A 26,075-nucleotide genomic window follows, 5' to 3' on the forward strand; every position below is an offset into this window, starting at 1 on the left:
AAAGGTTATCTATGCACTTCTACTGGCCCAAGATGGGGGTGCAAGTAGAAAGTCACTGCAGGAGTTGTGCCTCCTGCCAGTTGTCTGGTAAGGTTGGCGCGACAATCCAAGCTCCGTTGGTACCGCTCCCAGTTGTGGGGGTACCATTTGAAAGGGTAGGGATCGACATCGTTGGTCCCCTTGACCCGCAAACATCCTCAGGCAATAGGTTTATCCTGGTGCTGGTCGACCATGCAACCAGGTATCCTGAGGCCATCCCATTAAAGACTGTAACTGCCAAGTCAGTTGCAAAAGCGTTACTCGGCATATTTACTAGGGTTGGCTTCCCTAAAGAAGTTGTGTCAGATCGTGGCAGCAACTTTATGTCGAAGTATATGCAGGCTATGTGGAAAGAATGTGGGGTCACCTACAAGTTCTCTTCTGCATACCACCCCCAGACCAATGGTCTGGTGGAGCGTTTCAACAGAACGCTAAAGAGCATGATTGGGGCTCTGGAGGAGCCCCAGAGGAGGAAATGGGACCTTCTTTTACCATGCTTGTTGTTTGCCTACAGAGAGGTACCACAGGAGGGTGTTGGCTTCAGCCCCTTCGAACTTCTGTTCGGTCATCCCGTACGGGGACCCTTAGCCATCGTCAAAGAGGGATGGGAGATGCCCACTCCCCCTGTTACTACCAATGTAGTTGACTATGTGCTAGGGCTCAGAAAACGGATGGTACTCCTGATGGGCTTGGCTAGTGAAAAGTTGAAAGCAGGACAAGCGCTGGTGAAACATTGGTACGACCAGAAAGCTTCCTTAATTCACTTTACACCTGGTCAGCAAGTCCTGATCATGAACCCCATAAGGCCTCGCGCTTTACAGGACAAATGGTCAGGCCCTTACACAGTGGTGGAGCCCCTGGGTGAGGTGAACTATTTAGTGGACCTTGGAAGGCCTGGACAGGCTCCAAAAGTGTTCCACGTAAATAGGCTGAAGGCTTTCGTCCCAAGAGTCGAAATCGCAGCACTGCTACTGGCGTCAGACGTTGAGGAAGAGGAGTCAGAACCTCTTCCCGACCTGTTCCAAAGCGGTCCTTCAGATAGCTCCGTTGAGGGTGTCCGAGTGGCCCCTCACCTGACTTCTGATCAGCAGGCTGAGGTGAAAAGTTTGCTTAGGCAGTTTTCCCCCCTGTTTTCACAGTCGCCTGGTTTGACACCTTGGTGCAAACATAACATTGACACAGGAGACAGTGTACCTACCAAAAGTAGGGGATACAGGATGTCGGATAAAGTACGGTCTTATATTAAGACCGAGGTCAACAAGATGTTAGACCTTGGGGTGATTGAACCCTCTAGTAGTCCTTGGTCCAGTCCTGTGGTTCTGGTTCCAAAAGCAGGCACTTCTGAATTGAGGTTCTGCGTGGATTACAGGGCTCTGAATGCTGTCACCAAGACAGACGCTCACCCCTTGCCTCGAACTGACGAGCTGGTGGATACCTTGGGTGCCTCCAAGTACCTCAGCACGTTTGACCTGACTGCGGGCTATTGGCAAATAGCTTTAGCAGAACATGCCAAGGAGAAGACAGCATTTTCAACTCCCGACGGGCTTTACCAATTCCGGGTAATGCCGTTCGGATTGAAGAATGCACCTGCCACTTTCCAGAGGCTTGTGAATCATGTGTTGAATGGGTTGGACGAATTCTGTCTTGCATATCTGGACGATATAGCAGTTTTCAGTGCCACCTGGGAAGACCATGTGAAACACCTCGGGATTGTGCTCCAGGCTCTTCAGAAAGCCCACTTGACCATAAAGGCGAGTAAATGCCAGATTGGACAAGGCTCAGTGGTTTACCTTGGGCATGAAGTAGGTGGAGGAAGGATACAGCCTCTCCCCAGTAAAGTACAAGCAGTACAAGACTGGCCTACCCCCACTACACAAACCCAAGTGAGAGCCTTCTTAGGACTCACGGGTTATTACCGCAATTTTATGGCAGACTATGGCACCATAGCTGCTCCTCTGACTGCCCTCACAACTCCGAAGAAACCCAAGAAGGTAACTTGGACTGACGAGTGTGAGAAGGCCTTCAATGGCTTGAAAGACTCCTTGTGCCAGGCCCCTGTGCTCAGGGCCCCTGATTATCAAAGACCTTTTATCGTGCAGACGGATGCCTCTGACACTGGGATAGGAGCTGTACTATCACAAGTAGATGAGAAGGGTAAGGAACACCCTATCGGTTTTATTAGTCGCCAGCTTAAGGACAGAGAGCTCAGATGGTCCACGGTAGAGAAAGAATGTTTCTCTGTTGTGTGGGCCCTAAGGAAGCTGCGGCCCTACCTCTATGGGACCCACTTCACTGTGCAGACTGACCATAAGCCGTTAAAGTGGCTAATGAACATGAAGGGGGAGAATCCAAAGTTGCTTAGGTGGTCCATAAGTCTACAAGGCTTCGACTTCACTATTGAGCATAGGCCAGGTGTCCCACATAGCAATGCTGATGGGTTGTCCAGAATGTTTTACCGACCTGAACAAGAGACTCATCCAGGGGTGGATTAGTTCCCCCTGTCCATAGTCTGGGAGGGGCGAGTGTTAGGAAAGATTTCGTTATTGTAGGGAACTTTCCTTCCATGTGGCAACCCCTAAACTTTTTGCTATTGTTTTCAACCTGTTTTCTTGACTTTGCCAGAGAAGTGCAGCCTTCTGCTGTACTCCTCTGGGCTTTCGCTCCTTTCTTACGGGGAAACTGACATGCCCTTAAGACAGTCAGTACCGGGGAACGCTGTTTCCCGTAGTTTCTTTTATCGTGTCGCCATTTTAGTGCAACACGACACAAGAGGGCACTGTAAGCTAAGTTACAGCTCTCTTGGGTCTCTAGCCTTCTACAGACCCTAGACACTCTTATAGGATGGTTTTTGGATCGGTGCAAGTCATTCAGGGACTGGGCTGGTGGCAGCGATCATTTGGTTTATTTTGAGCTCCTTTTGCCGTTCTGAGCACCTTTTTGCCGCGAACACAAAAGGGTGGCCCGGCTACCCAAAATGGCCGGACCACGAGGCTCCTTTGTCTCGTCCACTGTCCGTCTTGCTCCCTTTACCTTCCCCCGGGTCAGGCGACCCGGGGCCTTCCTTATTTGGGCATGTAGTTTCCCGCGAAACACGGTTGCTTTCGCGGGCTTCTACATGTCGTTTGAGTGCCCCCAGGATGTGGGCTGGGCTGTCTGGTCCCAATACACATCCTGGGTGCCAGAGAGTCTAGGGTGGTGTGAATGCCTGGGACCACTGTGGTCCGTGATTGGTCCACGTATGGTATGTGTGTTGATGAGCGGATCTCCCATTGGCTCCCCTCCGTTTTGGCGCGAAGGGAACCGTGGATAAGAGGGAGCTGGAAACACCACTACCATGTCGATCTCCTGAGTTCTTACGAACCCAGGGATACAGGAGCCAAGTATCCTGCGAACACGAGGCTGGACCGAGGAATCGCTGGTGACCCCCTGAAGAACTTCTGCTCCTCATTGCTGTCGTCCGGTGAAGCCCTTTCCACCTAAGATCGAACAAGAAGGCCTGTACTGGCGCTTCGACCTATTGGAATAGCAGGACCAGCTATTCCCGGCACCTTCATCAACTCCTGCTGTAAGCCTTCGGAAGTGTCTCTGGGCCATCCAGTTGACTGACCAGCTTACTAAGGAGGCCTGCTCTGTAATCGCCGACAGGTTGGGTGGTATTCTGAGTCCGGGGCATGCTCACACGCTTCGTTTGCTTAGCAGTCCTAAGCTAGAGGTGAGCAGTGCTCGTTTGGCTTGAATACACCCGGCCGTTCCGTTGCCCTGCTGTGGCGACAAAACTGTGCTTGTTTCTTCGATCGGGACGTCTTTTTACTCTGCACGACGACGAGACGTTCCCTGCTCTTCAGAACCTGCCAGAAGCTGTATCTATCGAGGAGAAGCTCGGGCCTGCTTGCTTCGGGGACCGGTGAGTAGATTAGCTAGGATCTGGTCGCCCTCCTGCAGTGCCCCTTGCTTTTCCCCGCTGTAAATACAGCACCCCTTGTCCGTACTCGCGCCCTGCTTCTGCCTCACAGTGGAGGCTGCGCTAGAGTCGCGGACCGTGTTCTCCTTCATTAGAGCTCCCTACAGAGCTGTTCAACGTCCTCCGAAGAGCTTCACCTTCTGCCCATTGGCACCGGCGTGTGCAGGTACTTTTGAGCGCTAGGCTCCACTCTTCGTAGGGATTGGACTACCATCTAGTTAGGGGCCTCAGAAGGCGGACATATCACACGCATTGGTTCGCACTGCCTGTTTTCCTTCCCCTGCAGGTGGATAACATATTTCGTGCTGCTAATGCTGTGAAACTGTGTATTCTGTATATATATTGGGTGGATAGTGTATGTGTTGGTTTAATATCGTTGTATATTGCTGCTTTTACTGTGGTTATTAGTTTCAAGGCCTTATAATAAATGTGTATCTATTTTTGATATAAACAACTGTTTGGAGTAGTTTGTAAGCGCTCTTGCTTTGTGTGCTCATTGCGGGCTTTCAGTCACCCTCACCCCTCTTGAGACCTAGTCTTGACCGCCGCGATCGCTACCTTGATTGGTCTGGCTTGTCCAGAGGTTACCCTGTTCCAAGTAATTAGGTTGGCCTTCTGAACCTCTGCGCCACCAGGACAGAGTTCAGAAATCCGTCTTAACAGATCTGTAAGCCAGTTTATGTAGTTTTCGTGAACATGAACAAAATATATTTTTTATCTCAAATATTAATTGGCTAGTGCTTTTTGATAAGATCTGTTCATTAGATCCACTAGTGCCCAGCTCCAGTATGCTTTCGTCACATCTTGTATAGTAAAATGTTTGGTTTCTTCAGGGTTATCCCACAAGTGTCCCATCTCGATCTTTCATACAAAAGTAAAGCATAACCAAGGTTTGGTACCATTACATTTTAAGACATCTAGCATTTCTTCCTTATATACCTCTAGCTCATCACTAGTTCACGTTTCTAGCCATAGCAGTACTGGCTGAATTCTAATAGCGTATTCGATGCCCATCACAGCTAATTCAAATTTGAGGGATACATTCGCTGTTCCTTGAGGTAAGGATAACAATTTCTTGTAAAATGTTGAATGTATGACTCTTTCCCCGAACCTTTTAGAAAATGTAAGAGTGGCTCTGGAGCCCCTCTTTAAAATGCAGTCAGATTTTACTATCTGGTTGCACCAATTTCCTTTGCTGTTAAAGAGCACTCCAAAGTAATCAAAGATGAACTTGCTCTATGTGATCCCCATTAACTTAATTGGTGGGAGTACGTTCCAATGCGAGGTCATGGACTTAGACTTAGATAAGTTAAGTTTCAGCTCTTTAGTGTTGCAAAGATCTACTACTATGTGTAACACCTTTCTTAAACCAAAAGGCGAAGTTGAAGGTAGGACTGCATTTTTTGTGAAATGAACGATGCTTAGCTTTTCACAGTTGATGATTGGAGCATCCACTGGAGAATTTAATAAGGATGCAGAATTATTATTGATAAAAAGGGAAAATAATAGGTGGTTCATAACGCAGCCTTGAAAAGATTGGATTTTTGTCACACTTGACACCATCTTGCTGCTGCCTCGTTCTCTGTCTATAGTGATATAATACTGAATGACAACTCTAGAGAAATACCATAGTTCGCTTTAGTGGCCCACAGTAGCTCCTATTTGACGTTATCGAATGCTGCTCTAAGATCAACGAATATTAGGTAGAGAGTGACATGTTTTTTCATGACATATTTTTGTATAACTAGTGCTAGCCTGAAGGGTTCTCGATGGTCACCATCCCTTTGCAAAAGCTACCCCTTGCGTCGCTCTAAACTCCTTTTTCAACAGACTTTTAATTTAAAATACTTTCAAGAGTTTTCGCATTTGTCTTTCCAAGGCCGTCCATGAGGGACATAGCATCATAATTGGCTGGGTCATTCTGATCATTCTGATCACCCTTTTTAAACATGGGGGCAATAAATCGATTGCCATTGCATCTGGTCCTGGGGCTTTCCCAAGTTTTTGGGCCTCATCACGACCCAGGCGGTAAGTTACCGCCTGGGCCATGACTTTACCACCATGGCGTAAACTACGTTTACGCCATGGTGGTTGGCGGATTTACCGCCCCATTCCGACCTTGGCGGGCGGTAAGTCCCCAATCCCCATTTACCCTTCCCCATTCCCATTTTTGCCCCATAGGGCATAATGGGAGTGGGGAAGGCGTTAATTACGCCACCGTAAATTACGGTGGCGTAATTAACTCCATGGTCCCTTAGCGCCATGGATTTTAACACCTGCTAAAAGCAGGTGTTAAAGTCGCCATGGCGCTAAGGGACCTCGTACTCAGGCGGTAAGGGTCGGCGCTGTTTACGGCGCCGTAAACCCCTTACCGCCTGGGTCGTAATGAGGCCCTTTGTGAATTTAAAACAAGTTCGACCTCATTGGTTGAGGACGCTTTCTAAAAATTCAATCCAGTTCTCTAAAGAGTGTATTGCAGCTTCAAATGATTTACATCGGTAAGGCCAAATATGCACTTTAAAAAGAGTGTTCAAAACGCTATAATGAAGCTTAATTTTAAGGGTTTTGATATCAGGGATATTGGTGACTACTTGATTATTTTTAGCATTTAAGTCAGTTTTCACCCAAACAAGAAGGCTGGCACTTGGGCATCCTCTGCCCCCATAAATCGCAGGATAAATTACCCATGTATAGCATTGCCTTCTAATAGGTCAAATGGCCCAGGTTCCTTCAGAGCTATTATATTGTTACTCTCCGGAAATAGATGAAAATCTGGGTTAGCTATTTTAGATGGAATTGCCTGCCACATTCCAGGATAAGACAGAATAAGACAGCACCGCAGTCAAGATAGGCATGCAGGGCTAGCATGACTTTGTATCATTGGTGCCCCATGTTTAGATGTGTTTGTCTAGGGTTGAGCATAGTGTAACTAGTTTAAGGTTAATCAGAGTTAATCATGATTAGTATTGTTGGATTTTGGGGTCAGGTTCCGGTCTCGCACTGCCTCAACGATTGGTTGGAGTTTGGGTTATTTTTCCAAATATGGGTTCACTGGATGTCTGGAGGCTATTGTCTTATCGGTGTAAATATACTGTATGTGAGATGATGTGGCTTTTCAGAGATATTATGTCATGTCACTATTCAATCTACCTAGGTTTTGGGAAAACATGGGTACATTCACAGGTATGAGTCACAAGTATAGGCCCCAGGGAAATTGATCACAGGTTTATATCTAAATAATATGCCCAGAGAAGAGGTGTCACAAGCATAAATATTGTGTATGGCCCTCCATGAAAATGTATTCAGGTAAAGGCCTTAGAGACAGGTGTCAGGGAAAATGTGACCCCCCCTTTGTTATAGGGTATTTTTATCCATTTGTGTTCATAAGTGACAATAACTTTGAACATTTAGTCCAAGCACCCACACAGGGTGTACTAAATGCCCATTGACATCCCAGTGTCTGGTGTATAGGTGCATGCTGTCAATATGCAGGGATTATGCATGCTGTCAATGTGCATGTGGGGTATATGAGCATCTTGTGATGCTACCTACCTCTCTGGCTATTTGCACTGAGTGTGTCTCATGGCGCTGTGCTGACATGCCTTTGTGTCATACTGAAGCCTGTGCAACACTACTCAGGAGCTTGTTTGTATAATTTGGACATGAGCTGTCTGGGTTGTCATGCCTGGGCTCTGCACCTCTCCAACAGGTGCATCCTAGCCCAGTTGCTTGGTCTGTGGTTACTTGTCTGTTGTAAAACAAAAGTGTGTAGTATATTTCTGCATAGCTTGAATTCCTGTGAGTTGTGATCTGTGTTGAACCATGTTTTTTTGTTTATGCAGCTACAGTGACTAAGTTGGAATCTTCTGTGGTTGTGATATTGATATGATATGTGTTGTATGTAAGGAAGGGAGATGTAGTGTCTGGCTTATAACTGTCCCGTCCTTCTAGCCATCTATAATGCCGACAGAATGTTCATGCACATGTGTGAGTGGAAGGGTGTGAGTGTTCTTAATGTGTCAGGTGGGGCCAGAGCTGGAGTGAATGAGGATGGCAAGTGTGCAGACTCACCTATATATAGCTTAGGAGTAACTGGAACATGAGAGTACTGTAGATAGGTTAACCAAAGACAAATGTCATGTTGTTTCATTTATCACAATGTGTATCTGTCAGATGCATAAAGTTACTTACTTCCTTGACAGACAACAACCCACAAATGGCATAGAGTTGCACAAATATCAGGAACACTCATGCAAACCAGCCCAATGACTGGGCTGTGTACACATTTTAAGTTGACAGCGGTCCCCACAAATCATGGAACTTCATATCAGAAATGAGAAATGGCCCACGTGTGTTAGATATGTGATTACGCAGAGGACACAGCCTGTGCTACGGAAATATTTATTGTAAAGTAATAAATATCAAGTGAATTATCCTGTAATTGTATGTCATGTTTTCTGAATAAACAACTTTCTGCTGCACACAAAGAAATAACTCAATACAGATTCTAAACTTCGAATCAGAAAAAAATGCTTAAAATATGACATGTAAACAGGCAATTGCACATTACAAATACATTACTGTCAAATGTCCATTGCAAACTATGTTTTGTATTCTCAAAACACTTGTTTTCTTTTCAGCGCTGTAATTTGACAATGTATTTTATGTAAAACAGGTGAAACAGGTAAAGGAAAACTGTAAATTCCTTTTCAACAACTGTCAGATTTTGTATTATAGCCATGTTCTACATTTAATACAGGAGTCCATTACTGTCTTAAATCTACATGGCTCAATGGAGGTTTGAATGTGGATGTGGCAATGTAAAATTTCTGTGGATTTCCCAGCTAACAGAGCAGCTAGTTTGAACTTTGGATACACTTAGGAAATGCATGCAAGAACCTATGCTGAATATACAAGGACTTGTCGATATTTTAAAATTGGAAATTCATTCATGTGTAAATGTATGATAAATAAATGGTTTGTTTTCTAAGTGTGGTGTTGGCTAATGCTTGTTTCATTCTTCCTCTTGCTGACTTGACAACACGTTAAAACTGCAAGTCAGCACTGCATAGATGCTTAATTCTGGAGGAGGTTTATGTGCCCCATGTGACTTGCCTTAGTCCATTTGAAATGGAAAGATGTATGAAACCCATTAGGTTCACAGGAATAAAAGGGGCCCTTGTGAACCAGGCCTCCAAATTAATGGGTTACCCCATTCCTTGTGAGTTTATTTAAAGAGAAGATATTCAAATAAATACAGCTTACATTTCCACAACGGCTGACTCTATGGTGATCTGTTGGATAAGAAATGCTCTCATCACAACCTGACCTGTTCTCCAAAGAATGTATGTTGTACTTAATGCGTCACTTTTGGAACTCAGCGCTCAACAAAACTGATGAGATGGTTGGCCTAATAGAAGGAACCAAAGAAAAACTGTCAGATTATTCAAATCAATCATTGACTGAAGACATGGGGAAGACTTGCTCACATGGGTCATTGTGCTGAATTTACAATCCTATGCCCATAGTTTAAATGAGGGGCATGATGTAAAATGTAGCATTATGTGGTGCCATAAAAAACTATGTTTAAGATAACTCTGAAATGATAAGACGTGGGATCATAGGAAGGGTGTGTTGTTATCATTTCCCCTCTAATCAGTCGACATTCAAATGTCTTACATTTATTTAAAATTAATACAATGATCACTATTAATGACTTCATGAAAATTAAATCCACAAATTCATGTTGCATACCCACACATCCATCTGTAATGGGAATTACAGAAATCAGTATTTTATCAATGTGTCATGTAGCTGTGATTAATTATGAAAGTAAATCTAATTTTGAATGTAAAAGCTTAGAGAGCAAATTGTCCCCCACCATTTTTTTTCATATTCAGATATATGAATATGAATATGAACATATAATGAAGAATGGTGGTGTGTATTCTTTGGGAGTGACTGACTATTAAGTGAGGCAATGGAATGCTTGACCAATTAAAATGTGGAAGGTGATTGATTGATGGAAACACATGGGAAATCACAGATAATGAACAGGGAACATACTGAGCATGAAGGAGGGGCTTCTGTTCCAAATGGATGAGGGCAGATGCTGGATAATATGTGGAAGGGGGTGACCCTTCTCCATAAGAGAACAAATATAGAAGGGCCCCTCAGGCAGTTCTAATTGTATTCAAGCAGACCAGAATGGGGCAAGCTGACTAGGGGATTACCTAGGAGCTATGAGGATCCATGCTGATCCCAAGAATGTAAAAGATTTTTTCAAAGTGACTATGAGATTCCCCAAATAAAATGAAATATGCCCCCTAGAATCATTTTTCTTTCAAGTCCCAGGAATAGGTGGTCTGGAAGTGTACCACAAACATGCATTGATATTGTAATGGGAAATGCATCTTGCATTCTTACTGCATTTAACACCAAGTGAGATGTTATATTAATCCAAACCAAGAATAGATCCTGATCCTTGTGCACAATGTACAACTGATAGCAGCTCTGTGCAAGCTAAGCACAGTTCTTTGTAAATAAAAGCCAATTCAATTTTACCCAAAGCATTTTCACATATATGGACAATGGGCTCTGGTTTGAAGGGGGACAGCACCATAGCGTAATGAAGAACTGCTTGATAGTGTGTGATCTGTGAAAGCCATGGAGGATACTTTGAAAGAAGTTGGGAATGAGAGGAAGCTTAATTGTGTCACTTTCAATCCACAGAAAAAATGTCTAATGTAAATGTCATACACCCCCCCCCAATCTCCACCCTTGCACATTGTGACCAGGTTTGGGATGAAAAAGGGCACGGGTACTCATCCTTACATCAGAAAATCCATTCTCCTAGCCTGGGAGTTAGAATCCACATTCTGTGCATTCTGAATTGATAAAGCGGCTTCCCTAACACAAACCTGTAAAATTATAATGAAACACAGTATGGCATACACTTAAATTGCATACACATATAAGAAATCCACAATTCCACATTCACATAGGGAGTTGGTAAATTGATGTAGATATGTGTACAAAGATGTCAGTTTTCTATCCGATTTTCTTTAATACCAATATTTGTTTTTGATCCATCACTTCTACCAGTTCCCAGACCTGTGACCAGAGCCTGTAACTGGGGAGAGCACCCCTCCACAATTGGTCCCTGATCCAGCTTAATCTTTAAATGCTAGGGAAGAAGTTGTCTTAAATTCATGAAGATGGAGCTAGAGGTTTTCTTACATGTTTGGACTTTTGAAGTGAATAGTGTGTGGGCTTGCTTGAATATCTCTTTCTGCTGGATATCTTTTGTTGTGTGGGATCCACTGACCCTGTGCTTGCATCTGTTGGGAGTATCACCCCTGTAGGGGAGGTGAGCTGAGGTATTGTGGAGCTGGTTTCTATATAAGTGGTCTTGAGGTGAATTTGAAGTGTAGGACTTCTTGACTATAGGCCCTTCCACCATGAGATTATAAGCACCTTTCTTGGCTAAACTTTGTTTTTTTTATGCTTCTGAGTGAGATCTACCTTTGATTTTAAATGCTGGTTGTGAAGTGTTTTATTATGGTGGGAAGTTGCATAAATGGACATTGTGGAGTATTGTGTCCGTATTGAGTTTTTCTTGAACCGTCTCACTGGTGTGTATTGGTGCTCAATGAAGTAATAATACTTTTAAAAAAATGGCCTTGAAGAATATGTGTTCCTTCACCGGGGTGCAATGGAGAAAACATAGAAAAGGCATGATCTTTGCAGTCTGTCAGATGGTGATAACCAGGTAGAGGAAATCCTTCAGCACCTTCCCGTGACAGAAAATGAACTATGCCACAGACACATCACCAGAGCAAGCAACACAGCAGAACACAGTTAGGTCCAGAATATGCAGACCCGGGCCTAAGGTACAGCAATAAAACGGGCCAAATAAATAAACTGCAGATCTCCACATCTCGTGTAGCCTGGAAATTGGTCAATGAGGAGATGGCACAACATAACATAACATCTCATATGGGTTAGCTGATTCACAATGTGCCCTTCGAAAAGCCATATTCAATTCCACAGTCTCTTTTTTAGTGTAACAGTATATTGTAGGGTTTCATGAAAAACGGTTTCACCAACACATGGCTAAAAGCTCCACCCTGTTGATGCGTGCTTCTGCTGAATTTTGGATCATACATTTACTGTATAACGAAGCTGTGTTCAACTATATGCAAGTTGTTTGGTGATTGTGCTTCGTTGTGTGTTGCTTGAATTGTCTCCACTGGCGTACAGCATGGTGTGCACTACCTCTGCACATCAACAGCTGCATCGCGTTGCATCTATTTTTCTCGCAAATGAAAGCAAAATGGCACAGTACGGCACAACTCTCTAGTCTCACTTCTCATTCTGCAAACGAAGAAGCAATCAAGAGCCAGTTTAAATCGCAGCGTGTCACATATGTTCCCAAACTACTGCAGGCTGCTGCTTTGAAACGTACAATAGCAGACGTTTAGCCTTTCTATTTTCCTCTTGACCCACAGCTTGAAGATCAGAGAGTATGTTATCTGAATGCCTGCTATTGGATTAGCGAGTAATGCTGCGTGGGACTCAATGATGACAAAAGACATCTTTCAATTAAGCCTTATGCAAGAGGCATTTCATAGTGCAGCTGTGATGGCCTGTGTAGTCTTCCGCTACTGTAAGGTGAAGATTCTCATCTGCGCTTACGCTGAAAGGAACACGTCTATGAGACGAGAAATGCAGAAATTCCCCGAAACTTTATATTGTGTTCAAGCTCTGGCCACACACTTCCCAAGGCTGCATCGATTATGATCAGCATCAAGACTGATGGGCACTAGACCAGATCAATGATTGCCCACCTCAAACTAGTCAGAGAAACCGCTGTGTGAAAATCCAAAGTAGGTTCCTTAACAGCTTGGTACACTATGATTCAACCGTCTCCTGATGCAACATAAATGGATATTTGAACAATATAGGTACATGCATTCCAGCTTTTCACAGGGGGCACGAAGATCGCTTATGCATTGCCCACATTCCAAACCCTGCACTCCGGAATATTATATAACGTGCATAGCTCCGCACACCTTATTAAAAGGACATGTCCTGTGCACTCACCATTTTCAGCACAATTGCATTAGAAATAGAAACAAGCAGAGTCCGTGGCCCTCATTACAAGTTATGCTGGTAGCCATGCCGCAATTTGCGGCATGGCTGCCGGCAAAACCGCATCCGTGTCTGTGTCCTCGGAATGAGGACTTACCGGGCCATTCCGAGTCCGGATGGCCCGGTAATTCCTCACTCGAGGACATGGACACGGTTCATCCCCATTCCCATTTCAGCCCCCATAGGGATGAATGGGAATGGGAGAGGGAGTAAACAACGGGCCATTACGAGATGGCCCGTTGTTTGCTCCCTCTTCCCCTCGCGGGACCCGGTATGCACGCCTGGTTTTCCCAGGCGTGCTTAACGTGTCCCGCGAGGGGAACTTGTAATGTGGCGGAACGGGTTGAACGGCACCGCAGCCTTTTACGGCACCGTTTAACCCGTTCCGCCAGGGTCGTAACGAGCCCCCATGTATATTTAATTTTTTCGAATAGTGTTTATTAGCATAGATACATGTATTTGGCACAGTAGAGACGACAGTTGCTTAGTTGACTGTCATGTTTGATTAGTTTGACAGACAAGCACTTCATCTTATTGGCATCACTCTGCTTTGTACTTTTGAGTTACCCCTTGATACCCTATGATTTGAAAGGTATTCAGAAGTGATGGGATTGCAGTGGAGTGCCTTGTGATCTTGGGCAAAACTGTTCTGGGAATGTTTTCCAGCCCAGCCCCAACAACATCTTGCGTGCCAGACCCCAAAGTGTTTAAATCTTGTTTGTGTGTGTTTTATTTTGGAGATGTGACAGCAAGACTATATACTTCTGGACTGTGAAATGAAGTCTGCAAACATGAAGAGGTCACAGGATGCCAAAGCTCTGTGACTAGCAGAAGCAGACCTCAGCAAAGCCATTGTACAGTGATGAAAGGCTTGCTTTGCATGTAAAAGGATCATCAGTTAAGTAAGATATGGCGTTTTTTCCCAGCCTGCCCAGCTCACAGGCTTCCGGGCACAGGTTGCAGCCTTGAGGGATTGGTCTTTTATTGGGGCCAAACCCGCAATTCGGTCTGGTCTTTCCTATTTCATTGATAGTCATTAAGAATGTGTGAACCATTTTTCTACAATGGGCACATTGAGAAAAAAAAAACAGATTCCGCATATCATAAGCGAATGCAAAGCAATGCTTGGCAAATCACCACAGGTAGAATTACCTCGAATGGTATTATCTTACTAACTGCTTCGGGTAAAATGCAGAATTGGTTAGATTTTGCCTCCCACAGCTTTGGGCGAACATTTTATCTTTACAGGCAGCACTGTGTTTGTGTCATGAGGATGATAGATTCTATGATATGTGTCTAAATGAACTGGTCAAGTCTCTGTTCAATGTACGAAAAAGGATATTGCCCAGCAGCATAGCAAACAATAATAATAATAAATTGGATCCCGTCATTATTACTGAAACAACTCGTCCCGTTCTGTCTTGACGTTTGCTGTCACAATGCCCAGCGTCCTTCAATCAAAAGCCTAGAAAATTGTTGATGCCATTTTTCTGAGTCTGAAATATTATGAAACTATGATATATTATTATTTTTTTATTTTTATTTATTTGTTTAAATCGCATTAGGAACTATTACAAAGTGTGCAGGTGTCCGCTATACGTGTGCTCGCGTGATGCAAAGCATCAGTCCACTTTCCGTTCTCCGGATCTCCAGTAAAACAAGTCAAGTTAAGTCTGCATGATAGTTCTTTAGGTGAGGTTTAGGATCTTCCGGTGTTCTGAGTCAATCAGAACGTGTTGTATGATTTTCATTTTTTCTGTTGATGTTTTTAATGTGCATATGCTTTATTTGCGAAAAGAAACTGCAAGCATACATTTGATCGCATTTAGATGAGCGAGAATAACTGGCAGCACGAACCATAAATGGTTAAACACAGAAATATAGGTTAAGACGTATCGCCCCAACAGTATCCCTCATATACTATAAGATATCTTACCTATAAAAGGAAAACTCATTGAGCGGACCTACATTAATGCATCAAGAAGAAGCAATGAAGCTATGCTGACACTAAAGTGATACCTTGGAAGGAAAACAATGCGTGTTGATCTTTTTTCGAAGCATGTTTCAATCGTTCCTTCCGTCCAACTCGGCCGTTACTCTATATTTAGAACTGGGGATGACACTAGCACATGGCCCTTTACAAGTGAACACTACATTTTCTATTGCACAGTTTCACATTGCTGTATTATGTATTCTTTGCTCCTTTACCTGTACAGTGCTCGGCTATCTTTGAGTCACTGTCTGCAATAAACTGAACTGTAAAAAGTACAACAGAAATCGATGATGCTATGATTTTCATCATCGCAATTACCCATGAAGATTTTTCTCCATCAATCAGCCGCGACCACCAGGTCTCTTGCTCGTAGAGAAAAGATGAGCAGAGGCGATGGTTTATGTAGGACGATCTAATGGTTCGGGTTCCAGAGCAGGACAGCAGAAGATGTCTTATTGTTTCAATTTGGTTTTGATTCCGCAGAAGCGACATTTGTTTGAGTTTGAAAGACCTCTAACCACTAGAATCTCATTTGTCTCCAGAAGGTTGAGGCAAGCTCTTAAAAAGATATTTCTTAGCGGTCTACTCAGGAATTTCTTCAGAAATTCCTGGGTCTGATTTAACTTCTTTGTATTCTCCGGCAAATGCATTGTTAGTTTGTTCTGTTTCTAAAGTTTGTATCCAGTCAAGTTTGCGCATTTTCTTTTTTACCTTTGTCGGGTTCTGGATCAGTTCTTCTTCTGAGCTTTGAATCTCCTTCAGTTTTTCTTTGAGGGCTTGGGACCATTGGTTGAGCATTTTACAACGTCCGCCTTTGATTTCTGCATTCATCATGTTGTATATAAGTGGACGATTCTGTAGCAGGCTTTCTCTAAAAAGTATCATGCTATTGCATTCGATCATTCCTTGTAGCGAAAGCAGGCTTAGTTCGCGCCTAATCGAGGGCATGGGATTTGATTTTGGGAGATTGAGGACCGTTCCCCAGAAGTAACCTTCCAGTTTTAGCGATGTTTGTTTAGGTATATACGGCATGGCTTCGGCTCCATGTGTTAGGGATGGCACTACCTTTACTCTGTAGAAGTTCATTGCTTGGGTTAGCGAGAATCTGCCAAATTTTTTGTCATTCGCTTTTGTTTTTGATGCTAAATTTCTTATTTTTTCTGACAGGACACGTTGCATTGACCTTTCCGTCTTTAAACTATCGAGGGAGACACCCAAGTACTTACATTCTTTAACCTTTTCTATTTGGCACCCTTCCAAGTTCCAGTTTAGCTTTTCGGTTTTCTTGCAAGAATTCTCAAATTACATGATGTTGGTCTTCCCCTTGTTGATCTCGAGTTTATTTGTGCATATGTAATTCTGTAGATTGTCAAGTTCTCTCTGTAGACCAATTGCCGTTTGGTCGAGTAAAACCATGTCATCTGTGTACACGAGGCAAGTAGTTTTAACTTGTTCTATTGTTGGTGGGAATGATCTTACACTTCGTTTGCTGTTTTTGAAATCTCCCAGGTATGCCAGAAAAAGTGCTAAGTGAGAGGGCACCCTTGTTTTACACCTCTCGATGTGGGTATCTCGGCTGATAGCGAGTCCTGTTGGCTCAGGCGCACTCTCATCCTGGTATCTGTGTGTAGGGCTTTTATAGGATCTAGGATTTCTGGAGGACATTTCCAAGCTGACAATGATCAACCTGATTGAATGCTTGGGCTAGATCGATGAAGGCTATAAAGACCCTATGACTAAGATTCCATGATCTTACGCTTGAGGATGCTCAGCATCATAATGTTTGCCAAGGTTCCGATGTTTATCGTGAAGCCTGCCTGGAAAGGGTCCGCACAAGGGTTTGGCTTGGCTTGCCCATACTTGAAATCATGTTAGCAGTAGGGGGCCAAACACCTTCCCTATTACATCAAGTATTGCAATCAGGCAGTAATTGCTCAGATCGTTTTTGTTGCCCTTTTTGAAAATGGGGACAACTTTTGACAATGTCCATGATGCTAGAATTGTCTTAAATTCGGCACATCTCTTCAATACCATGCTGATGAAGGTTGCCCATTCATAGAGCATGTCTTTTTTCCACCAAGGTTCTGTTGAACTTGTGGTTTTCGGATAAGGTCCCGGTCTCTTATTGTTCGCTTTTCATTTGTAAACCGTGAGTAGCAGGTGGTAGTTGATTTGAAAAGATTTATGAATACCTGTAGAATCATTGTAATTGCTAATAAGTTCTTTGATGTTACTTGCGCTCAGCTTGAGACGCTTACCTTGAGTGTTGTTTTCAATTAGAACGTGCATTTTCTGGTTTAAAATGGATAACGACATCCACAAAGTAATCAGAAGGTTATGGTCACTAGAGTCAGTTTTCTTGACCTCAAAGGAAGATATTGAGGGAAGTAAGTCATGAGATGCAAAGATGCGGTTGATTGTTGCAAAGGACTCTTCTCTTTCCCATGTCGGGATATGGTTTGATTGGTCGAGCATCGTATCTAGGTTGAAAAGTTCTCTCAAGTCCATAAGGTTGAGCCATAAGAAGCCTCTTTCTTCAGCTGCAGATGGTTTACCTTTCAAGGTGTGTGTGTATTCGCAGTTCTGACATGTTGCATTTAGATCACTGCAGATGACTATGTGCGTCATTTGATGGTCGGCATGCGCTTCATCAATCGTTCTTTCAATCATTAAGAGATATTTCTCGTTGTCCATCACTAGCGGGTTCCAGTAGGTGTTCATTATAATCCTTGGTGTGGATACACATTTCCTGTTTCTTCAGTTTGATGTTCCCAGCTCACAAGAGTTAACAGCAGAAATAAATTCACTGCCAGAATTTCTTGTAGATGTAGACCGCTGCCAGAGGAAGGACGACCCTTTTCTCCTTTTTTTGGCTGGGGAAAAAGTAAGTTCAAATCCATCCAGGATTGGTTTTTTGACCAGCCATGTTTCCTGGAGGTATAGTATGTCAAAAGCTCCCAGGTGTACGTCCCCAGGAAGCATCAGATGTTGAAAACCTCTTGTATTCCAGGAGCCTAACCTCAGCACCAAAGGCTGTGAGTTTCGGTCATCCATGAGATTCACCTTCTGGCCTTGGTGCTGAGGGGTTACGAATTGCTATTTTCTTAGGTGTGAGGTAAGCGCTTTCGGGATCCAAGCCCAAAGCTGTTGTAGAGGAGCTACTATGTCATTTTCCTAAGGATTAACAGTAGTTATTGGCAGATCTTGAGTAATTGTTCTTTTTATTTTTGGTATTGGCCCACAAGGGAATCGACCAATTTTGAGAGGGTCGTCGTAAGTAAGGTTGACTTTTGGCTTTGCACTACTGCGCAGTTTTTCAGATGTTTGAAAGTTTTCATTTTTCTGGGCTTCTCCTGTTTTGTCGTTTGAGGCTTTATAGTCATTGTTTTTCTTTTCACCGGAGGTTGAGCGTACGTTCTGTCCTTAGGTCTAGCATCTCCTCTGTTTTTGACCTATGAGCTGTTTTAAGATGATGGCTATTTATGAGCTTTCAATCTTTAGGTTGATGTACAGAGACCGTAGGATAGGCTTTGGCCTTAACCTCCGTTAAGTCATAACCCAGCCTCTGAAAGTGGACCACTGTGTCCCTTAACATTTTTTTCACATCAGGAGAGACTATGTGTAACTAAGTTGTCTGCGAGCGCTGCTAACTCTGCGAGCGCTTTCGGTGTTCCCCCTGCTGCTGCCTGTGGGAGTTTGCGGGAGTTTGCGAGAGACAGCCTGCATGAGCTATCTCACGGAGCGTTCAGGTAGAAAACTGTTAGACTCTCCATTCAGCAAGAGCAATACATGAAAGGTTCTCTACCTGGGGCAACATCTGAAATTTGAAATAAGGGTAATAACTCAATAACTCCTTTTTTTTCTCTCCTTCTTTCAAACCGGAATATGAGCCAAGGTAAATAGCGGTAACCTTGGATACCCAGCAAAGAAAGGAGGAATCTGGGGATGTGGTACCTCTAACACTACCAGTACCTAAGTGAGTAAACTTAGAGGATTAATTGAGTGGCAGGAGTGGGTCAGCAGTAGCAGGAGACTGCGGGACTTCGTCCTTTGATCCTGCTGGTGAGTTGGTCCACCCCATATTACAACAGTCACTCTGTGGTTGTGTGCCACTACAACAGGAGACTGCGGGCCTACGGCCTTTGATCCTGCTGGTGAGTTGGGCCTCAGTTTATCACAAAAGCCACTCTGCTGCTGTATGCAACTAACTATTTGCAAAGTGCGTTTATGAACAGCGCTTAGTGATGCTCACTTCATCAACCATACTTGGAGGCAAACAAACTGAGTGGAAAATTCTTATTTGAATTTAGCACAATGTGCCTGTAAACACCCCTACTAATGGCGACTGGAACAAGACTTGCAACTAAATCCAATATCACACTTGGTACTACGGTCGAACTGAGGTCCCTTGGAACCAATCATCCCAATGAAACCACACTAGGTGACACTTCACAAGCATTGAATAGAAAAGGAGATATTGTAACACTAGTAAACACATTGGAGGACAATATTCAGGAAAGCAACATTACCTCTGAAATTAGTAAGGACATGTTCTATCCAGACAAAGATTCAACAGTGCCAAGCCAGCACCCAAATCATGTATACAAGATCCAGACAGAAACACGCGAGCCGTAATTATCACAAAAGGAAAATGCGATTGCGGCAAAAAAAAGTTGGGAGCTGGCATACACAAAGGCCAAGTTGCGAGAAGATATCGGACAAAGGAGCTTCCAGCGAAAAAATACCAGGCAAGCTCGATTATCGATGGACATTACAGAAATTGAGGATTTGATGACGAATCAGGCTAAAAGAAACAAAGTATTTAACATGCAGAAAAGCATAAAGGGAGAGCCACCATGGTTAGCATCAACACCACAAATCTTAATGCCTGATGTGATGACAAAGGAGTATCACACGTCTACTATAGTACATAATATCTGTAATTAGCTGTAACCTCACAGGCGATGATACCATTCATGAAGTTACTAGAAAGTAACTGCGATGCGCAAAAATATCAAGCTACCCTGCTGGCTCTCATCCATTCAAAGCAGATTTTTGTGGAGTCCTTTCTAAACACGATAAATAATCGACTGAATCAAGAGGCTGAAACAAGTGTCCAATGGCAGTCCAGGCTATTTGAAATAGCAAGAAGAGAACATGAAGAGAAGGCAACACTGACAGCAGGTATGATGGAAATCTTAGCAAAGGGGCACCTGCCGCCTAGTGTAAAACCGCAAAATGAAACTGGACAAAAGGAACCCGTGCCACAACAAATTGCGCAAGCACAATCCGAATATGTGCAGGGTAGTACCGACATTTTGACATTGGACTCTATCCAACGAGGTGAGAATGCGATTGAAACCACTGAGGTTCTGACCTCCTTACCTGAGAAGCCAATGGAAAATTTTGCTATTTTTGACAACAATAAGAATATTGCAAATATCCCACAACCATCACAGAAAAAAACTACCAAATCAACAAAGAAAAACAAAACAAATGGGTCTAGAGCCTTCTTACGTAATTTGGCAACCCCTAAAGCGAACAAAAACATACAACAAGGAGAGAAAAAAAAAGATGCAACACTAAGTAGGATAGTGAAGCCATAAAAATCCAATACGACTGAAAATATCCAAATAGATATCACTAGGATGGATGATGTGATGACTGAAACAAACAAAGAGCGACAACGAAGAGATGCACTTAGTCAAGAAGTTTTGTTAAACCTATCCTCTTACTCCAAAGAAGAGCAAGAGAGTAACTGGGATTCGCAAATTTCTACCAATGATCATTCTCTAATCATTGTTGACTGTTTTGAAGAAGGTTACACCATAGAGTCCAGCTACACTGACCTTAGCTGTGAAGACATTTCTGAGCTAGACCTTGAGACCTCTAGACTTAGTGTGGAATCAATTTCAGACAGTGAAGATTCTACATCACATTACTCGGAGAAGAGCCAAAGAAGCAACGAATTAGAAAATAGTGTAGACACAGGTAATAGATCAAAACTGCGGCAACCTTTATTTCTTAATCCTATGGATACTCCTCAAAACATAAAATTAAAAATCAAGCAAGTGGAAAATGATAATTACCAACAAGATCTGATCCTAAACAGAACAAATACTTTGAGACTGATACACGCAATTCCCGCACTTAGATGGGTCAACACAGGATACTTAAAAGTGGTGGAATTCATGGATGAAAAGAATTCAGATGTGATTCTCGAACATTTGCATAATACAGAAGACAGTGAAAAGATCATTAAAGAGGCACACCTCTTTTTGAAATTGGGGTTCTCATGTACGGCTGAAACAGCAAGTACGAGGAAACCAACACGGGAACCTCAGCATTACATGAAGAGATCGATAAAACAGGAGAGAGGGGAAAATGATGGTGCACACTCCCCAGGGATCTCTACAAAAAGCATAATGGTACGCTCAGCAGAAAGAGTGATAAATAAATATACGAGAGTAAATGTTACCAACATGCCATTCTGGAGAGAGGAGGAAACCCTACATAAAACGATGACATCAATGAGAAAAAACTATTCATAACCATCAATTAAAAGATCTAACACTACTCTGACTCTGTGTACTTGGAATACCAGAGGATTTTCTCATCTCTTTCGCCTAAATACGGATGATCTCTGTAAATATAACTTCATATGTTTAAAGAAACATGGATTGACATTATGCCCGGATGCGACGGGTACACAGTGATCTTGAATCCTGCCATGTCACGTAAATAAGGCCGTCCATCAGCTGGACTCTTAACTTTGATAAAAATGGAAGAAAATATCCTAGTGGCAGATTCTATTAACATCTCACCGTGGATCCAAATAACGATGGTAGAAATCTTGAGTGGCAAGAAGAAACATGAAAACTTGGTGCAAGTGCCGCCGCAGAGATTAGCAATATTCAATATATATTGGAATCAGGCGGTGATTCAAACGGAAGAATTCATTGATACGCTATTCTCCGCCATAGATAAGTTGTGCTGGAATCACACGATACTGAGATGATCTTATGTGGAGACCTCAATATACATTTATTTGCCCAAAAAGGATTAGCGATTGAGAAAACGCAACTCTCAGCGAGAGCAAAAATATGGAGCAAAGAAACCACAGGGTGACAGCTCTACTGCACCAATCAACTGAACTAGAATCCGAAAAGTGCAACATGGTCAAATGGAAAAGTGTCAGCCACTTTGGATTACATTTATATGTCACCAAATCTAATCTCCAAAGTAACGGCCCAAGACAATATAACTTCAGATAATAGTGATCATCACATTGTCAGCATAACATGGAACGCACCGTATTGTGAAAGTAATAAAATTCATCTACCGCACATGGAAACAAACTCCTCAGTCACCCGACTGCGCATCAACGATAATCAAATGAAGAAACTAGTAAGTACTTACATCAGCTCTGTGGTATCTGGCATGGAACAAATAAATTATGAATGGATACTCTCGCCGTTCTTACAAAAGATCCATAACCAAGAGTCCTCAAAGAAGTGCCACACCCATGCTTATAACCTACAATTAGTAAACAAAAAAAAAAGAATTGCGGAAAACGATCACGGAAATAAAAAGAAAGAAAGAGGCCAACTCATGGATCGCAATTAGACAAGCAAAACAAAGTTACAGAAATTGGACATTGCTCTTACAAAAAGATGCAGAAGCAATCTTAGCCCTCTTGAAACCTAATAATACGTGAGGATTATGGAACCTATTGAATCCGCAAATGGACAAGCACCATAAAATAATCCAAGGGATTTCAGAATCTACATGGACTAATCACTTCAAGGCAATCTACAAATCTACAGTGAGAAATCATTCCACCAGTATGGAGCAGAATGAAATGTCTGTTTGGACAAACTCCTGGACAGTGGAGGATATCTTTACAATCATAAAGAAGCTCAACTCATCAAGGGCCTCTGGCCCAGATGGTCTAAGTAACATGCTTATAAAGAAACGCCCAGAAGATTGGGAAACATTCTGCGTTCATCCATTTTCTGCAATTGAAAAAGGGAAACAAATACCCGACACCTGGACAACTGCAATCTTGATACCAATATATAAAGCAGGTGATAAGCAACTACCTACAAACTACAGACCAATCGCACTGTTGGACCCGATTGGGAACATTTTTGCAATGCTTCTACTAAACAAACTTAATATATGGATCAAGGAAAATAAGCAATTTGACATCAGGCAGACCGGATTCACAAAGAGCATGGGTACTCATGTAAATCTAATGATCTTGTATCTATTGAAACAGGAGGCATTGGTCAACAAGCATACCACATATGCAGCATTCATAGACCTGCATATGGCCTTTGATTTGGTGAATAGGAGAACATTGTGGGAAAAACTAATGAAGTGGAAGTGTCCATCAATAGTGGAACCCATTAAGCAACTATATAGCAATACCACCTTAAGAATCAGACTTTCACAACAAGGTCAATTATCGGCTCCTATTGAAGTGGAAAATGGTCTCAAACAGGGCTGCCCTCTTGCAGCAACACTGTTTAAGCTGTATACTATGGATCTCCCTGATCCTCCTCGTTTTCAGAAGTCAAATCCACCCAAATTGAATAACCAGCAGATTAAGCAATTGATGTATGCAGATGACATTGTCATCTTAGACAAAAAAGAATTAGGGCTACAAAGAAGCCTACGGGAGTTGGAAACTTATATGGTGGAAAATGGCTTAGAGATAAACACCGCCAAAACAAGAATCATGCCACTTTTAGCAAAAAAAGGACAAAAAAGAAAGCAACAGCCTTTTCAATTTTACATGAACGAACAAAAATTGACAACGGTAACAGCAATCAAATACCTGGGAGTTCTAGTGAATCAATCAGAAGTTGAAACCCCATGGATAAACCAATTAAGAACAAAAACAGCCTCACTGGCGAGACAAGGGTTATTTATACACAGAACATTCGGAAAATACTCCTTACAACGGATCCTCATATTCTACCGACAAAAAGTGACCGCAATTTTGAGTTACGGGATTGAGTCTATGATAAATCTCGACCAATCAATATGGGATATCTTAGAAGGCATGTTTTGGAGGAAAATCCTTGGGTTATTGAGTTCATTTCCAATCAAAAGAATCAGACATGAGATTGCGACCCAATCATTAAGATCAATAGTCGAGTGGAAAAAGATTGACTTGTATAGAAAGATGATTAATGAGGACGAAATACCAGCATACAAACTATTTGAACAGAGATCTGATACAGTGGCTAACACGGCATTAGCGACATGGAAGAACGTCATGATTGACGTGATGGCAGCAAATAGTATAACAACAGAGATGCTTGTGAACTGCCCTCAATGCGCTAAACAAAGACTACAGTGAAATGATTGGATTTCTACCCTAACAGACAAAGCACGATATCAGATGAACTTGAACTGTGAATTGGACAACCGTGCACTCAATGATTTACCGGCGTATCTAAAGCAATTTCCGGATAGGAAGATTAGGGATCAATTCATTAGACTTCGATTGAATCAACTACCAACACGGGAACTCATGGCAAATAACAGGCTCATCTTGAAAGAGGCAGCATTCTGTCGATTCTGTGAGAACAAACAGACGACTGAAACTATACATCATATCATCATGATTTGCCCTGCGTTGGCTGAAAAAAGAAACTGGTTTCAAGAAATGATATCTACCTCTGGAAACAAACTCAATAGCCAGGACAGATGGAATCTAATACTGTCAGGAAATAACAGGAGCCTCACTACTGTCATAATTCAATTTTGGAATCATATTAGTATGATGAAAAGAACATACATTTTGTTATTATGGATTTATAGCAGTATCCAAAGTTGCAAGGGAAATGAAATGAGATAGCTTGGAAAGTACGGTCAATGAAAGAATGTGTTTTTATTTTTTTTTTGCCTTCTCTACATTTTGGAATTGTATAATTGTATGGATAAATGAAAAGTTTTGAATAAAACTACAACATTAAAAAAAAAAAAAACGAAAAAAGGAACTAAGTTGTGGCTTTGTGGCCATTGTGTTTTGGTTCGACTATTGTTAATTCCTTCCTTCTTATTGATCACAACTTGGGGATATGTAGAAGGTTTAAGACCATTCTCCTATTCAGTATGAGGTCTTCTCGGTTGTCCCATAGTTGCTCCAGCTTGAAGATCCACTTGTATTTTCGCTTCTTTCTAGGCTGGGATCATTTCCAAGACTTTGCTCTGTTTTAGGACTATAAGGATTTTGTATAGCTTGCGACTGTGGTAGATCGAACTGGTTTCCCAAGATTAGGGTCAGTACGTGCTGTGAGCTGTCCTCACTCTTCCTTGGTCCCTTTGTGATGGTATTCCAGGTGGGCGAGTTCCTCACCATGATGGTCTGCTTCTTCACAGTAATGTGGTCAGCTGAGTTGTTTTTCCTTGGTTTGGGTGAAGTGACCTTATTCGGCCCCCAGCATAGTCTGAGGTCAGTTTTTTACAACAAGCTTCTAAGGTACAGGAGTTCACTTTAGCCTCCATTTCCGGAATCCCTGATCCAGTAGTTTTTCCCTTTCTGAGGGATTATGTTTGCAGATCATTTGCACTTGGTTGTTCTGCCATAGTTGAGGCTGGTAGGGCTTCCTCTGCCTCCTGAAGGTGCTGGCCTATGTTCACCAAAGCCTCATCAGCTAAGAAGTTGTCTGCTGTTTTTGGAGAATCAGACAGGCTTGTTTTTTTTGGCAGAATGATTTTGCGAAGTCTGTCCTGTCGGTGCGTTGCTCTTATCAGCGATGGGCTGTTGGCAGGTTCTCGGAACAGGGACTGGGGCCCAGATTTTTATGCATTTGTGTGTGCTTGGACCTGGCTCATCAGAAGAAAGTGATTTAGATAAAGTTTGAGGACAGTTCTCTACGTTCTTATTTAGTTTATGTTGTGCATGTTCAAAAA

This window comes from Ambystoma mexicanum, chromosome 4p (genome assembly GCF_040938575.1).
Source record: "Ambystoma mexicanum isolate Mex_15411 chromosome 4p, UKY_AmexF1_1, whole genome shotgun sequence".
Classification (NCBI taxonomy): domain Eukaryota; kingdom Metazoa; phylum Chordata; class Amphibia; order Caudata; family Ambystomatidae; genus Ambystoma; species Ambystoma mexicanum.